Genomic DNA, 18,708 nt, shown 5'->3' on the forward strand with positions numbered 1-18,708 from the left:
CCCGTACTGTCAGCAAGAGAATCTATTGAATTATTTGTAGCGTTCACAGATTTTACGTACGACCAAACTTTTTGGGGTTATTTCTAGAATCTCAAAATAAAATATTGATTTCAAATTCGTTAAAAGAATCTCTCTTTGACGTTTCAATAGCTGCTTTCATTTCGCATAATTTCTGTTTGTCAGCGGGGCAATGACTACGTTTAAAACGACCGTGCAAAATTCTTTGCTTTCTCAGCAACTTCCTAATATATTTGTCGAACCAAAGTGGATCCTTTCCCTCCTCTATATTTCTGTTAGTCACATGTTTCTGTAGCACATGTTGGCAATACCTTTAAATTCCGACCAAAGATGCTCAATATCTTTGTTTCCCGCTGTGAATGCTTGGAGCTGACTATGACGATACTATTTAATTACTTTTTATTTGCTTTCCCAAACGAGAAAACTCTAGGCTGTTTCTTTGATTTTTTTGCAACTTCCACTGACTCGGAAGGCACAACGACATTACGGTCGCTAATACGTTCTTCTAGATTAACTTCCTCAAAAAGATCAGGTCTGTTTGTCACCAAGGTATCTAATATGGTCTCATTTAGAGTTGGTTTTCTAACCAAATGCTCACGGTTGTATGTTCAGAGCGCTCCTAGAATAAATTGAGTCTTTGCTTCTGCTCCCTGTGATAAACGTATAATTTTCCCAGTCAATGGACGCCAGAGTAAGGTCTCCACCTATAACTAATGGATAATTTGGATATTTATTTCATATGTACTCAAGACTTTCCCTGAAACGTTCTGCGACCTTCGTTGCGGATGCTTGTGGTCTATAAAACCATCCTAATACAATGGTCACTCCTTGTCTGATTGACATCTTTATACAGACCATTTCACAGTCTGACCCAGTATCGATCTCAACTGCGTTTAAACAGCTTTTAACTTCAATGAACACACCATCTCCCATAGCATGTCCCATCTTTCCTAAACATTGTCCAATCCGAGTTCAAAATTTCACTGTTATTTATGTCTGGTTTCAACCAGTTTTCGGTACCTAATACAATATTAGTATTAGTACTGTTTATTTCGGAGAGTAACTCGGGGATCTTGCTACTCTAGGCGCTTCAAGCCGGAACCGTGGGACTATTACGGTCGCACGTTCGAATCCTGCCTCGGGCATGGATGTGTGTGATGTCCTTAGGTTATTTAGGTTTAAGTAGTTCTAAGTCTAGGGGACTGATGACCTCAGATGTTAAGCCCCATAGTGCTTAGAGCCATTTGATCTTGCTGCAGACTCCTCGACAGTTTAATAACATGAGATTCAGCATATTTAAATCCTTTTGAATGACCTGTTTAGGCGCACTAACAATTTTTACAGTTGCCACACCCACATCAGTGTCATGAACTGGTTATTTTACAGGCCAACGGTTTGTTTCCCTTGGGGAGGAACGCTATATAAAAAAAAACCATGTCCAAGCCACAAGTACTGTGCTACCCACGTAGCTGCTTCCTGTGTGTAGTGCACCCCCGATCTATCGAGAGGCTTCCTACAACCTTGCTCCACATAGCGTAGGCCGAGGAACCTACAAGCATTTTCGTCACAAAGTCGACGTAGCCTCTGATTTAGACTCTCCACTCGATTCCAAACCAGAGGACCCGGTCCACTCTGGGTACGATGGTGCAGATCGTCAGCTTGGCTTCCACTCCTCGAGAGATGGAGGCTACTTTCGCCAGTTTAGCCAGCCGTCGAAAGGATCCAAGGATTTCCTCGGAAGCCCGACGTCTGGCATCGTTGGTGCCAACACGCGCAACAATCTGCAGCTGGTTCCACCCCGCACGTTATATAGCCGGTGGAAGAGCCTCTTCCGCATCCCAGACAAAGCGCCCGGCAAGCACACCGAGTGAAAGTTGGATGTCTTCCCCGCTCTAGCCGCTATATTCCTGGGGGTTCCACGACCCGCCTAACAAACCCCAATGCCCAAGTGCCTGTCCGGACCTTGCAGAAGGAGCGGCATCTATCCTGGCAGAAGGTGCAATCTGATCCGGCTCAGCCTCTCTCTCTCTCTCTCTCTCTCTCTCCCCCCCCCCCCCCTACAGCATCAGGTAGCACACTGAATCTATCAGCAAAGTGTATGGGATTTGGCAGGAGCCCCATGCAGCCTTCGCCTTGAGGCTCTAGACCTCGACACAGTCCGCTACCCACACTGAGGTGAGAGTGGGCCGGCTGGCTCAGTCGCACCTGAGGTCAGCTCAGTGACCAGAGAGCTGACACCCCCTCGTGCACATCTAGTACAGCAGAGGCAGCCCCAGACACCCCATCCCCACCGCACTCTGGAGCTCGTTGACTGTGGCCGACAAAGCTTCCAGCTGCGTTTGGACCGTGGCCAACTCCTCCTGCATCCGCGCACAACAGACACAGTCCCTAACTGTCTAGGTAACATGTGATATACTATAAGAAATTTAAGGGAACCTACTGTGACACAAGGTTAACAGCACACTCTAGTTGACAGAAAGGGCACTCAACAATGAAAAACAATAAAAATGTATGTTAGAAGCTAGAGCTGGTGCTTATTTTCCTGCTGGGGGCTATCTTGTGAATACTAAGGAAAAAAACTGCTAGGGGCTATCTAGTGAATATTATCAAAGAATTAAACAGTAACCTACGGGAAACTACATTTATTGATAATGTCTCGTATTTATAATGTAAACAAACGTTAACGTACACGCGAAAATGACCTAACGAAACTAAAAAAACAGGTACATTCGATGTATCGAGTCTAAATGACGCTAATAAACGTAAATACTGAGTATTGTATACTAAGAGATACAAGTACAAAACAAAACCCTTAGCTAACAATAAGAGTTCAGAATGAAAAGCACAAATACGAACTCTACTTTATAGGAACCGATGGGCTTACAGTATACGATCACAAAAGCCGACAACAAGCTAAGGAATTTTAGGAGAGCCGGCCATGGTGACCGAGCGGTTATAGGCGCTACAGTCTGGAACCGCGCGACAGCTACGGTCGCAGGTTCGAATCCTGCCTTTGGCATGGATGTGGTTGATCTCCTTAGGTTAGTTAGGTTTAAGTAGTTCTAAGTTCTAGGGGACTGATGACCTCAGAAGTTAAGTCCCATAGTGCTCAGAGCCGTTTGAACCATTTTTAAGCAGACGGCGATATGAGTCTTAGCTTTCTGCTAACTAAACCGTATGTAAGAAGGGCTCAGAAGTTGTATTGTAACACTAATTTACTCAGATATTGTTGTGTAACACTAATTTACCACGTATTTTACGTTTGCTTAACTGTCAACGCCCGCAGGTTGCGCTGGCCAAAGGTAAACAAGTGAGGTTAGAATTCACTGTCTGTATCACTTTTCCTAATAAGACGTATAAAAACTGCTACCTTCAATGCATCAAGTCTAAATGAGTATTGTACACAAACTTAAACTGATTAACCCTTGCATTTATAATGTAAACAAACATTTACGTACACATGAAAAATGACTTAATAAAACGTATAAAAACTGCTACCTTCAACGTATCGAGTCCAAATGACACTAATAAATGTAAATACTGAGTATTGTACACTGAATTAATTGATAATCCCGCGTATTTAACGTCAGTTAAGAATGCAAATAAACGTTTGCGTGCACGGAGAACTGTCCTAAACAGAAACTTCGCTTTTCCTATTCAGACGCAAGTAAAAGCTGAAACGTTCAATTTATCAAGTCTATCTGACACTAATGCTCGTAAATCCTATAGAATATACAGCAAAACAATCAAATTATTGGCTACATTACTTATATCGTAACACAGAAAGTGAAAAGCGCTCGAAGCCGGCGTCAGGGCTGCCAACACACTCCGTTGAAGTAACTCTTACGTAATATTTGAGAAAATCTCAAGGTGTCGTGCCGGCAGTTGAGAATCTTGCGCCTATAACTAATCTCAGAAGGAAGAAAGACGGTCCATAGCACCGACTCCGGTCTATAGTAGACGACAGACAGATTTTGACGCGATTATACCTTCCCGACGTTACTCTACGAGACATATAAAACAAATTGTGCCACTTCGCGTCGTCCGGTAAGTAAGAAAAGTACATAAATTTACTTTGGATATTGTAGGTACCTTCTACGCTGCTAATATTTCCCAATGCTTATCATAGTCATTGTAGTGGAATGGGAAGCCTATCATTAGCGTAAGGAAAGTCTCCGAAGTGCGTTTGTTTGACAGGAGCACACTGTACATTTCGCATGTACCTTAGAACATTAGTTGGTTGCTACGAGGGTCACTCCAAAAGAAATGCACACTATTTTTTTAAAGTCCATCTTTTGTTCTACATGTTTGAAAGTTTCACAGTGTGTAGATACATCCTTTAGGAACAATATTTTCATTTCTCCACATAATTTCCATCCCTCTCAACGGCCTTACGCCATCTTCGAACCAACGCCTGTATACCCACACGGTAAAATTCGGGACCAACCTGTTGGAGCCACTGTTTGGCAGCGTGCACAAGGGAGTCATCATCTTCAAAACTTGTTCCACGAAGAGAGTCTTTCAGTTTCCCAAAGAGGTGATAGTCACATGGAGCCAGGTCAGGACTGTAAGGCGGGTGTTTCAGCGTTGTCCAGCCGAGTTTTGTGATCGCTTCCATGGTTTTCTGACTGACATGTGCCCGTGCATTGTCGTGCAACAGCAAAACATCCTGCTTTTGCCGATTTGGTCGAACACGACTCAGTCGAGCTTGAAGTTTCTTCAGTGTCGTCACACATGCATCAGAATTTGTAGTAGTTCCACTTGGCGTGATGTCAACAAGCAAGAGTCCTTCGGAATCGAAAAACACCGTAACTTTTCCAGCACAAGATGTGGTTTTGAATTTTATTTCTTGGTTGAATTTGCATGATGCCGCTCCATTGATTGCCTCTTCATCTCTGGTTAAAATGATGGAGCCATGTTTCATCACCTGTCACAATTCTTCCAAGAAATTCATCTTCACCATTCTCGTATTGTTCCAAAAGTTCGCTGCATACCGTTTTTCTTGTTTCTTTGTGAGCCACTTTCAACATCCTGGGAACCCACCTGGCACAAACCTTTTTTAACGCCAACACTTTCAGTATTCTGCAAACACTTCCTTCCCCTATTCCAAGGTAGCGTGACAATTCGTTCACTGTGATGTGTCTGTCAACAGTCACCAATTCGTTAACCCTTTGCACATTGTCTGGAGTGTGTGCAGTACGAGGCCTGCCGCTCCGACGACAATCCTCAGTATTTCCATGCCCGCTTTCATCACGTAACCTGCTTGCCCAACGACTAACTGTGCTGCGATCGACAGCAGTATCTCCATACACCTTTATCAACCTCTTGTGGGTGTTCCCCAGTGTCTCGTTTACACAGCACTGGAATTCTATGACAGCACGTTGCTTCTGACGAACGTCTTGGGTAGCAGCCATGTTGAAGACATGCTGTGATCGCGCCACTCACGGGAATAGGTTGAACTAACATGTCCATTATAATTATCCGGGCTGTTATGCCGTGGCGGTTGATGAATTCTGTGTCAATTCCCAACGTTTCGTCTCCGACTGCGGGAGACATCTTCAAGGGGGCCCGCAGCTCGATGGAAGGTCCAACACACCCACTGGCTCGCTACTGACTGCCACTAAATTCTGTGTCCGTGCTCTCCCGCGCCGCGGCGTGACGTCACGTGTTTTGAAAACGTCAGTGCAATTGGCCGCTGTCCGTCGCCGTCGATCGCCGTTGCCATCACCCAATAGCGGACGGGTGGTACACATCTTCTTATATTTCCGGTTGAAAGTCTACATTTGACATGATATTTCCGGCCTTGAAAGTCTACATTTTAGTATCAGGTTGAACTAAGTTTGAAAACAAGCGGGAAGGATGTATCTACACACTGCAAAACTTTCACACATGCAGAATGAGAACTGTATTTTTACAAAAATAGTGTGCATTTCTTTTGGAGTGACCCTCGTAGAATAGCACCGGGGAGGGTTCCCGATCAAATCTATCTGGCGCCTGGCAGAAGTTCTATGAGTTTGTATGAGGGGTTCGATACACCCCCTTTGGAGGTTATAAAGTGTCCGCTACTATCTGTGTCCTTGTTATTCACAATTGCTTCATAAATATTTTTTTTCCAATTTGATAGTGTGTACGCAGTGATTCTTATCTCGAACTTACGTGAAGTAGTGGCGGCAGACACAGCGATGCTTCAAATTTACACAGCACGGTCTCGCTGGACTCTGATCCGTTTTAGTTAGCACACCAGCAGAGTTGCTCCACCGCCACATAAAGTCTCTGGGGTCTCCTCAGGACAAAAGAGTGCCTGCGCCAACAGCAGGGACATAAATTTTGGCTGCTCACCACGCGCCATTCTCCGCCTATATCTCCCGAGAGGCCAGAAAGTTGCCTGCATGACGCATAGCCGTGGACCACTCCTGGTGATGTGGCCAATGATCGCACGCCCCGCAAAGGCGCGTCGCAAACTGCTGTAACGTAATTAACAACCTACAAAGCAGCAGCAGCTTCGTTTAAATTAATGGGCCGCCACGCCAGCGGCGCTCCGCGTGTTCTCTTTCGCCACCTGTTCCCCGGGTCCCTTTCTCCCCGGTTCGCCCTCTTCCCCGTTCCTCGCTGTTGCTACCTGCTCGCCAGACAGCCATCGTCGCCGCCCACGAGTCGATATGCCGATGTAATCGGCTTGTCGCCGTCGCCTCCACAGGAAATTAACAGCTCGCGCTCCGAGGATAAGCAGCTCTGCGCTCCGTTCCTTTTTATCGCAGGACAGATATTCCCGGGATGAAGGATGTCATGTCTCTCCGTAATATCGGACTGTTCGCAGTGCTGTTGCCAGTATTTTAAAGATCGTTATTGGATAAATGGCAGCTCAGAAATCTGAACTGAGAAAAAAGTTGTTCTCAACGTTCCCAAATTCATTTTTTTTCCCTTGCGGACTGATTCAATTATTTTTTTGTGAAACTTAGGAGCGGTGGAGTGCGCACAAAATAACTTCGCCCGTGGCTGCACAGGCGGCGTGCTAAGGAGGGAATGGAGGTAGTGCGGTTAATGTGAATGACCACCATGAGTTAGGGGAGTTGGAGTTCGACAGCTGAACCCCATGCAAAAATGTATACGAGGCGTGCGCACGCGATGGTGTCATTCTTTCTACATCTGCATGCATGATTACTCCATAATTACCAATTAAGAGCCTGGCAGCCTGGAAGCTACATCTCTGCCATTCCGCTCTCGAATAACACACAGAAAGTACGAACACTTAAATCTTTCCGTGACAGCTATTATTTCTCTTATTCTATTGTGATGATCATTTCTCCATTTGTAGGTGGGCACCAAAAAAATATTTCAAGACTCTGAGGAGAAATTTGGTGATTGAAATTTCATAAGAAGACCCTGCCGCAACAGAAAACGCCTTAGTTTAACTGTCACCGCATTTGCTGCATCATATACGTGGCACTCTCTCCCTTATTCGGCGACAACACAAAACGAGCTGCCCTTCTTTGAACTTTTTCGATGTCCACCGTCATAACTATCTGATGCGAATTGCACACTGCACATCAGTACTCCATAACAGGATGGACAAGCGCGGTATACGCAGACTTACTGCACTTTACGAGTGTCTGCCAATAAACTGTAGTCTACATCTACATCTACATCCATACTCCCCAAGCCACCTGACGGTGTGTGGCGGAGGGTACTTTGTCTACCTCTATCGGTTCTCCCTTCTATTCCAGTCTCGTATTGTTCGTGGAAAGAAAGATTGTCGGTATGCCTCTGTGTGGGCTCTAATCTCTCTGATTTTATCCTCATGGTCTCTTCGCGAGATATACATAGGAGGGAGCAATATACTGCTTGACTCCTCGGTGAAGGTATGTTCTCGAAACTTCAACAAAAGCTCGTACCGAGCTACTGAGCGTCTCTCTTGCAGAGTCTTCCACTGGAGTTCTCCTATCATCTCTGCAACGCTTTCGTGATTACTGAATGATCCTGTAACGAAGCGCGCTGCTCTCCGTTGGATCTTCTCTATCTCCTCCAACAACCCCACCTGGTACGGATCCCACACCGGTGAGCAATATTCAAACAGTGGTCGAACAAGTGTACTGTAACCTACTTCCTTTGTTTTCGGATTGCATTTCCTTAGGATTCTTCCAATGAATCTCAGTCTGGCATCTGCTTTACCGACGATAATTTTATACGATAATTCCATTTTAAATCACTCCTAATACCTACTCCTAGCTAATTTATGGAACTAACTGCTTCCAGTTGATGACATGCTATATTGTAGCTAAATGATAAAGGACCTTTCTTTCTATGTGTTTGCAGCACATTACACTTGTCTACATTGAGATTTAATTGTCATTCCCTGCACCATGCGTCAATTCTTTGCAGATCCTCCTGCATTTCAGTACAATTTTCCATTGCTACAACCTCTCGATATACTACACCATCATCCGCAAAAAAGCCCCAGTGAACTTCCTATGTGATCCACACGGTCGTTTATATATATATTGTGAACAGAAACGGTCCTACGACACTCCCCTGCGGCACACCTGAGATCACTCCTACTTCGGAAGACTTCTCTCCATTGAGAATGACATGCTGCGTTCTGTTATCTAGGAACTCTTCAATCCAATTACACAATTGGTCTGATAGTCCATATGCTCTTACTTTGTTCATTGAACGACTGTGGGGAATTGTATCAAACGCCTTGCGGAAGTCAAGAAACACAGCATCTAGCTGGGAACCCGTGTCTATGACACTGTGAGTCTCGTGGACGAATAGTTTACTTTTCCAACAACATCATCTGTGTGAGAATTCCAGTTTAAGTTATTCGTAGTTGTATTCCCTATGTATTTAGTTGAGTGTACAGCCTTTAGATTTGTGTGATTCATCGTGTAAGCGAAATTCCACTGGTTGCTTTCCGTAAACATGTGGACGACTGCAGACATTTCATTATTTAGAGTCATTTGTCACTTTTTTCACCATGCAGATACCTTGTCTGGATCATTTGCGATTCGCTTTGATCATCTGATGACTTTATAAGACGGTAAATAACAGAATGATCCGCAAATAAAGTAAGAGGGCTGCTCATACTGTGTCCTAAATAGTATATGTATATCAGGAACAACAAAGGGCCTATAAAACCTCCTTGGCGGACGCCAGATATTACTTCTCCTTTACTCGATGGCTTTTTGTCAGTTATGAAGAACATTCCTAAAGAAAATCACGAATGCAGTCACACAACTGAGACGATACTCCATTGGCAGTCAGTTTCATTAAAATTTGCTTGTGCGGATCGGTAAGCCTTCTAGAAATCTAAAAATATGGAATCAGTTTTGCCGATAGCACTCGTTATTTTGCGAGCATAAAGAGCTAGTTTTGTTTCACGACAATGATATTTTCTGAATCTCTCTTGCATATTTGTCAATAAATCGTTTTCTTCGAGTTAGTTCATAATGTTCAAGCGCAGTATACGTTCTTAAATCTTACTTGTGGGACTTCCAGGTTTCGTTACCTGACTACGGTTTCTCTGGCGTCTCGGTAGGTGACAGTGTTGTGGCACCTCGGACGTGATTTAAGCGCACACCCAGCTCGCACTAGAGTTTTGCTGGGGTTTGACTGTCAGTGAAGGATTACAGTATGTCCGGAGAGCGCGCTTTACTTGCTGCCCACACAGAGCCGCTTGCCATGTTTGAATGTAGAAAGTTTGCTTCGGGAAACACGTCTACACCCACTTGAGGGTCGCCGCTTCCTTCTGTCTTTACGGTATCGGGCCGTGTGGAATTCGAGTAGGGGTGTTTCTTGCTGCCTTGGTTGGTGGTAGTTGCAACGCACTCCGTTCATAATTCTCTGAGGCCCAACGCAGGAATGAGCGCAGTTTCTTGCGTGTGCTAAAGTGTTCGTTGCGGTTCTTGTTAAGTCCCTGCGCTTTTGCTACTGAGTTTGGTTTGGTGTTCTCGCTGTAAGCTCATCTGGCATACAATCCCGGCTGTAATTTGGCCAGTGCCCTTAACATGGATCAGTATCCTGGTAACAAGGACGTGACAGAGCTGAACATTGATCCAGTTGTAAGAGGGCTTGCATTTTACCTAGTTCTGTTTGTGATTAACTGATCTAAGAAAATTTGCTTTTATCTGCTGTACTGGTGTGTGTACTCTGCAGCCAGTGAGTTAACGACCACTGCGCACTCATTTAAATATGGCCGAAAAAGTCAGCCTACTTGACTCTAAAGTAGGTCAAGCGGAGAAAAATTTCAGCGATAAGGTGGAGAAGTTGCAGACAGATCTGGGAGGCAACGTAAGAAATTGTGTGAGTAGGCAAGATGCTCTAATGGCTGAGACGACAGAGACTTTTAAGTTTGAATAGGTAAAGGGGAGAAAGAAGTAGATAAAATAAAGGAGCAAGTAGAATCTGGTGTTAAAACTGAAAATGGTGAAGTTAAAAAGCAAATCAATGAAATAAAAAACGAATTGAATTCTTTAGCTGCACATCAAATTTCTACAGTGATCAGTGTTCCGTGGATGAACTCGGGATGGGTCAAACGTTTGGGAGACGACGGGAAATATCTCCCAGTAAATTTTCTAGCAGCATGCAGGATTGGTTTAATAAGTGCAATGTCCTACGAGGCGAAGATAAAATACGTGAAAAGACATCTTGAAGACGACCCGCAATCGTGGGAAAATATACACAGTGAAACGTTCACTACCTACGAAATATTTGAAAGCAATTTCCTGAACAAGTGCTGGAGTGAGGCGAATCAAACGCGACTCCAAAATGAGTTTCTGAACGGGCCAACATTTAAATACGGTAACAGGTCGCTGCAAGAATTTTGTAAACGTGAACTTGCGAGATTAATGAGTGTGGAACGTCTATTAGGAGTGCTTACTGAAATTACGACGTTGAAAAGGCGGTTATCTATAAAATTTGCAGTGGGATCTAGTGCACAGTCCCAGCAACCCAATAGACCAATTTTTGGTTTTTGTAGAAAAATTAGAACGGGCGTTGAAATTTAAACCACCAAGTAAGTAGACAAATAGTTTTCAGAGTAGAAATCTTAACTACAGTCCGAATGATTACTATGAACGACATCCGAGAAGCTATCAACGGAACGCAAACAGCAGTTTTGATAAGAGAAACAGTAACAGGAACACATCCAGTGATAAATTTCAAAGGGGTAATGGGAACGGATACTTTCGTGACAGGGACCGACACCAAGAACTTAGATTTGAGGGACCGGCACCTGGCGAAAAGAACCAGCGTAATGGGAGACCGGGAAACTAAGTTTCGCCGCATCTCAGGTTCGGAGAGGGCAAAATAAATCAGCGATGAATAGGACGCAATTAAACGGAAATCTGATAGGTGTTAATAAATCGGCAGAAAGGCGTCAGAATATTGAAATGAAATTAGTAAGAGATTTTAATATTTTTGTGGGATATAAAATTTATAAAACCTCTCTCACACCGGCCTGATTTAGCTTCAGTGCTCAGGATGGTAAAAAACATGCGTATATTAAGGGAAGTTTCATTCACAAAGCAGGCATATCACATTCACACAGTTCAATACTGTTCTATCCTGATCAAATTGAGCTTAACTTAAATTCCATAAGGCAGTGAAGCAATTTCGAAGTCTCCGTGCGACGAAAATTGTCAGTCGATCTCCTAAAAACATTTGTAATAATTATTAACTTTTGGTGGTCACATGGGGAAGACCGGAGATCCGCTGGTAAGACCGTGTTAGCCTATTTATTGGAAGTAATAAACTGGATACCTTGAGCATACAAAACGGCAGGTTCGTCCAGTGTAAATCAGACGTTCCCCACTGATCCTGTGCACCACAGCGTAGTAAGCAGATACTGTCAATAATAATCAGTTAAATGATACGCGAACACACTTACTTTAGTTTAGTTCATGTATTAAATTCCTTCTCATACAGAATCTCATCAAGATGGCGACTATCTCAACAATACATACATATACATCTTCGTTTTTTCACGGCTAATCGGCAAGCACTCGATCCTTGTTTTCATAAGAGAATAAATAGATAACAGAGAAGCTATTCCATGGAGTAAGTGCACGCTCCAAGGAATAATAGAGCTTGAAACTAATTTGCACTGCTAATCATCGTATATTAAAGCTTAGGAATCGGTAAGATAAGAAGAGATACTTCGAGATATGTACTGAGTTACATAATTTATAAAATTTCTGAAAATATCGCAGAGAGACCGCTGCAAGAGACATTACAAGATGAGAATGAAATAGGTAAATTTTCAAATAAGATCGTACGTAAAAGGCGTAATTCTAAAACAATGAAAGGTAACGATAAAGGCGATGACGACGATTTAGGGATAAATGAGTTGTTTTATGAATGTGAGGCAAAATAGTGAGGTGGAGCTGAATTTAAAGTTCTACAGAAGTACTGACCAGCAGTAACAATTAAAGTGATGAAGGCCATGATGTTTCAGGTGATATTGTGACGGGAGAAAGTTTTTAAGGAGGTTAATAAGGGTGGGGTAGCATTAGTCTCGTCATCTGTTGAGGAATCTGTGTGTGTATCGGCGGATATTGGTGCGTTATTTTTGAAGGAAGGTTTTATGCGCTGAAGTTACGAAAGTTTAAGCTGTTGGTATTGATACTTCACAGGAAGGAATCTGTGCATATCTTTCTACTAATGGAGGTGAACCCGAAAGTCTGGATGGATCTGTAGATCTTGAATGTCTGTTTGAGAATGAACTTGGATCTGAATTTGATGTGCGATCTGAAATTAATGTGGCGCAGGAACGTGTAGGAGAGGAAAAGGTATTATGCTCAGGTTTAAATCAAAACGCAGCGGAATTTAATGGTACTGTTGATTCTGAACTTGCACGACACTGTAGCTACAATTTATGCGATGTAACGGCAGAAGATGGTGAAACTATGAACTGTTCTTACATTGGTGATTTGTCGACGGAGGTAAATGAGGTTTTACGTAGCGAGTTGTATAATTTATCAGCGGCTGTTGCAAGTGCTGTTTGTGAAGGTGTTTTTAAACACGTGGAAGTAAAAAGTAATGCTTTATTTCATGATAATGATGTTGTAGCTACTAATGTCGATAACTTTAGGGGAGAATACAGTGAGTTTGATTCTAATATAAAAAGTTATATTACGACAGAATAGTATCTTAAGGAGGAATGTGACTTTACTGTAATTCATTGGCGAAGGTACAGTCGAACATTACGATCGCTATTGCCTCTTTGTGGACTCCAGAGAAGTTTAAGACAGCGAGAGGTCTAGAAGGGAGAAAAAATGAAATTGGGGCGAAAGAAGCATGTAATGAATTATTTTGGGACGAGTACGAAATTTAGGGGCGGATCGAACGAGATATGTGTACCCTAGAGATGGAAGAGAAGGGACAGGGTTTAGAGCGAAAATAAGCGATTAATGTACAGCCTATCATGAAATTAAAGTAAATGATGAGAAAGTAGATGAACTGCTCGATTCTGGAAGTAATGTGTCGGCAGTGGCGGAAGGTTTTGTAAATAGGGTAACGAATAAGATATTAGTATTACTAACTGTAAATAATGTAAAAATTAAAACGGCAGTTGGCGGTTTAAGTAAGCCGATAAGCAAGAAGTGCTCTTGGAATTCAAGTGCAAGGAAAAACATTTTAGTATAGGATGCTTTGTAGTGAATGGAGTTGGAAAGGATGTGGTACTGTTTCTTATTTAAATATAAAACTTCGCTTCACTGCTTGGGAAGGCGCTTGGATTTTGAAATTGAGGGTGAAAAAAGGAAAGTAAAATTTAAGAATCTTTTGACAGGGGACAACCGGATTGCGCACAACATGGTTGGGGTGAAGAGAACAATGTGTGTGACAACTTTGGAGGGGTAATTTGCTACGTTTTATTTCAGGATCTATTGTAGGTTGTTTTTGTTTGTCGCACTAGTGGTTTCTTTTTTTCTTATTTTTTTATTTATTTATTTATTTTTTTTTTTTCAATTATAAAGAGATAGTTTTGACGCACATTTGGGAGCGAGGAGGTCGGAGAACTCAATTATCTGGTGAATGATACCAAATCAAAAATTAGTGCACAGTATGCATATAAATTAGGTTTTTGGCGGCACATAAGGGATTTATTTATGTGTATGTATGTGTTAGACTTAAGTATTGGGATGGTTTAATGTTTTTTGTATTTTCGTAATTGTAAGTTATGGTCACGCCAATTTCGGTGCATGGAGGTCAGAGAAATAGGGAAAATGAAAAATAATAATGCTTACCTAGGAAGACAGATATACGGTTACCTAAATATCTGAGAATATTTTTGGGAATAATTTATTGTTGTAAGGAGTAACGATTTGTGTATACAGCTTCACTGCACGGAATTAAACGAGGGGTGAGATTTGTTCATATTTGTTGTTAATTTTGCGTCTAAGGGAGTTATTTAAATAAAAAGAAAATATTAATTTGTCGATGAAGTCAATTGGGAAACTGTCGCGAGATGCATATCTCTAGTGGGACTTGCATAACGTGTCAGAATCATTGAAGAATTTACGAGCATCTTGCAAACGCTGTAAATCAATTGTTTACTGTGTAGTTTAGATCTGTTTGTATCGATTCCACTGGGGGGAAGCTTTCAGTGGCCATCCTGAGGGTTTCGGAAAATGTTTGTTTTCTGGTATCTACATCCGATTCGAATTTCAACAGATCTGTTCCCGAAAAACGTTGGCGATGGAATGCAGAGCCATACAGAATTTCGGCGAGGAATCTGTGGAGCGCCGCTGGAGTTTTCGTTGTGACAAAAAGGGTGTGTGAAAGTGAGCGCAATAGACAGTCGAGTTTAATAAATGTATAATTTTATTTGGCATTTAATTAATATGCCGCAATTCACAATTTTTGTTATATGCAAGCTTCTTTAAATTTAAAGCATGTTGCATCAAACCCCACTACAAATAATTACACTCCTGGAAATTGAAATAAGAACACCGTGAATTCATTGTCCCAGGAAGGGGAAACTTTATTGACACATTCCTGGGGTCAGATACATCACATGATCACACTGACAGAACCACAGGCACATAGACGCAGGCAACAGAGCATGCACAATGTCGGCACTAGTACAGTGTATATCCACCTTTCGCAGCAATGCAGGCTGCTATTCTCCCATGGAGACGATCGTAGAGATGCTGGATGTAGTCCTGTGGAACGGCTTGCCATGCCATTTCCACCTGGCGCCTCAGTTGGACCAGCGTTCGTGCTGGACGTGCAGACCGCGTGAGACGACGCTTCATCCAGTCCCAAACATGCTCAATGGGGACAGATCCGGAGATCATGCTGGCCAGGGTAGTTGACTTACACCTTCTAGAGCACGTTGGGTGGCACGGGATACATGCGGACGTGCATTGTCCTGTTGGAACAGCAAGTTCCCTTGCCCCTCTAGGAATGGTAGAACGATGGGTTCGATGACGGTTTGGATGTACCGTGCACTATTCAGTGTCCCCTCGACGATCACCAGTGGTGTACGGCCAGTGTAGGAGATCGCTCCCCACACCATGATGCCGGGTGTTGGCCCTGTGTGCCTCGGTCGTATGCAGTCCTGATTGTGGCGCTCACCTGCACGGCGCCAAACACGCATACGACCATCATTGGCATCAAGGCAGAAGCGACTCTCATCGCTGAAGTGGACACGTCTCCATTCGTCCCTCCATTCACGCCTGTCGCGACACCACTGGAGGCGGGCTGCACGATGTTGGGGCGTGAGCGGAAGACGGCCTAACGGTGTGCGGGACCGTAGCCCAGCTTCATGGAGACGGTTGCGAATGGTCCTCGCCGATACCCCAGGCGCAACAGTGTCCCTAATTTGCTGGGAAGTGGCGGTGCGGTCCCCTACGGCACTGCGTAGGATCCTACGGTCTTGGCGTGCATCCGTGCGTCGCTGCGGTCCGGTTCCAGGTCGACGGGCACGTACACCTTCCGCCGACCACTGGCGACAACATCGATGTACTGTGGAGACCTCACGCCCCACGTGTTGAGCAATTCGGCGGTACGTCCACCCGGCCTCCGGCATGCCCACTATACGCCCTCGCTCAAAGTCCGTCAACTGCACATACGGTTCACGTCCACGCTGTCGCGGCATGCTACCAGTGTTAAAGACTGCGATGGAGCTCCGTATGCCACGGCAAACTGGCTGACACTGACGGCGGCGGTGCACAAATGCTGCGCAGCTAGCGCCATTCGACGGCCAACACCGCGGTTCCTGGTGTGTCCGCTGTGCCGTGCGTGTGATCATTGCTTGTACAGCCCTCTCGCAGTGTCAGGAGCAAGTATGGTGGGTCTGACACACCGGTGTCAATGTGTTCTTTTTTCCATTTCCAGGAGTGTACATTATTGATCTGGCACTTAGGATATTTGTTATTGCATTATGAATTTGTGTCTGGTAAATTTGGTTGCTACTTCATAACATATACGGCACGCCAACACGTTATGAAGTGGAGGTGTGAGAGTTAACGAGCATTGTGCTCTTATTTAAATATGGCTGAGTCAGCCTACAAGAATTGTGAAACGAACCCTGTCGTCCAGGACTGTGTGCCACATAGGGTGCAGATTCCCCATGAGATGGGGAAACTCACAGTGATCTATTGTCTATTGGGGTCCAAGCGCTGTAGTGTGTGAGTGAGACAGACGAGAACCTACATCGTATGGAAACCCAGTAGAAGCCGTTTATGGCCAAGGAAACGTGGCAGTGTTAAATATGGAGGACCTAAGATCGGCCATAAAGGGTAACATTTATGGAAACTATTTAATTCTGTAGTAATTCAGGGAATGAAGGCACAGTAATTTTAATCTGCCATCCCCCATAAATTTTCATGGTGGTCCCAATAAAACTTGAATATTGATCATATCTATAATTGTTTAGGATTTATTGTTAAAGTGAAATTAACAAGTTTTGTAGCAAGACCTGAATGCTAAAATCTGAACGCTTTAGTCGATCTTAACAATCGACATTTCATATAGAAGTGCAACATTAAAATGACAAATGTTGTAAATATCAACTCTGTAACTTCATTTATTTAAAAGATTTGTTAAATTGAAATTATCCGTATTTATAGTTAAACATGAGCTCATCATTTTATCCACACAAAACACATTGAACAATGACAGCATGACACCTGATTGAATCAGTGGGTAATAGAAAATTTGTTTTTAAGTTTACTGCATAATAGTTACTTTTGTTCTTTATTTATTTATCAGAAAGCTCAGTGGTGCAAGACTACTGGCCGTGATATTCAAAGAAGGAAGTTGTATTGGTTTTATGTAAAAGAATTAGACAATGGATACTATTGTTACTTTATTTAGACGTGAAAGTGGTCAAGCTGTGATTATTTAAATACGTTAAAATGTAAAATAATGTGGAATAAGCTGTAGCCAATGACATGGACAGCTTCAGGAAAGGAAACTGCACTAGCACGTTGAGCGAGTATGCTCGGCTCATGGGAAGCGTGCCGGGGACGGGCGTAGGAATGGTGCTGGTGTAGACGCGGAAGTGGACAGTTCTGGTGTAGACACCTAACGGACAGCACTGGTGGAGATGTGAAAGCGGACGGTTGGTCATTGGGTAGCTAGAAAGTGAAACGACTTAGAAAATTTCACGTTGTGTGGTATCGCGGGAGTTAGTCTCTGAGCGAAATTACAATTAAATCAATACCATTCGCTGCTGACGGGCGTTGATATACATCAACGGGGACAGCTGAATATGTGTGCCCCGACCGGGACACGAACCCGGGATCTCCTGCTTACATGGCAGACGCTCTATCCATCTGAGCCACCGAGGGCACAGAGGATAGTGCGACTGCAGGGATTTATCGCCGGCACGCTCCCCGTAAGACCCACATTCTCAACTAATAGTCCACTCACTACATTCATAGTGCCCCTGCCATTATACCCATTACTCGTGGCAGACAACCTACCGAGTCCCGTAAGAGTTCATAGGCAAATCGTGTGCATCCGCACTGAAGAAGGTCACCAGCCGGTTAGCCGTAAACGGTATGAAGATGGCATCTGTTCTTTCGGACATGTCTGAAAGAACAGATGCCATCTTCATATAGTCTCTGAGCGGTGAGCAGCCGTGCTCCTGGTGTGTACTCTAACTTTTCGTGTAAACGGCGAGGTGGAGAATCGGACTTGGGTTTCGCGATGAGACTGTGAATGATAGAACTGTGTCAAATGAATATGGGCTCGAGTCTAACAGTAACTCTAAATACGACCAGTTTCGCTATTAGTTTGCTTTCTGAATAAGCATTATTCTAACCAAATCGCACCTGCATGGCCTACATCATTTATGGGTCGTTAATTTAGCTCCTGATACTATTATTACATTGCATGTTTATGCAATTCCGCAAACTTGCCAGCAGCCAGACAATTTAACCAAAAGTTCACAAGAGTTTGCAAACAATCTTGTTTACAGGCCATGTCAGTACGACCATTAATTCTACACGTCATATATGGAAATGGAAATGAAGTCCCATGCTTCTTTACAGAGCGTAGGGGAACGATGAGGTAGACCCGCACTGCTTTACTAGGCAATGTCCTAGTGGAGGTGGTTTGCCGTTGCCTTCCTCCGACCGTAATGGGGATGAATGATGATGATGGATACGACACAACAACACCCAGTCATCTCAAGGCAGGAAAAATCCCTGACCCCGCCGGGAATCGAACCCGGGATCCCGT

At 43.7% G+C, this 18,708-nt stretch overlaps 1 non-coding gene across 1 annotated transcript; it reads right to left on the reverse strand.

Annotated features, from left to right (window-relative positions):
• Positions 1-17,739: 17,739 nt before the first annotated feature.
• On the reverse strand, positions 17,740-17,814 carry Trnat-ugu. Its single transcript has one exon. It is a non-coding gene; the product is annotated as a tRNA-Thr (tRNA).
• Positions 17,815-18,708: the final 894 nt, after the last annotated feature.

The sequence above is a fragment of the Schistocerca americana genome, chromosome 5 (genome assembly GCF_021461395.2).
Source record: "Schistocerca americana isolate TAMUIC-IGC-003095 chromosome 5, iqSchAmer2.1, whole genome shotgun sequence".
In the NCBI taxonomy this organism is placed as follows: Eukaryota; Metazoa; Arthropoda; class Insecta; order Orthoptera; family Acrididae; genus Schistocerca; species Schistocerca americana.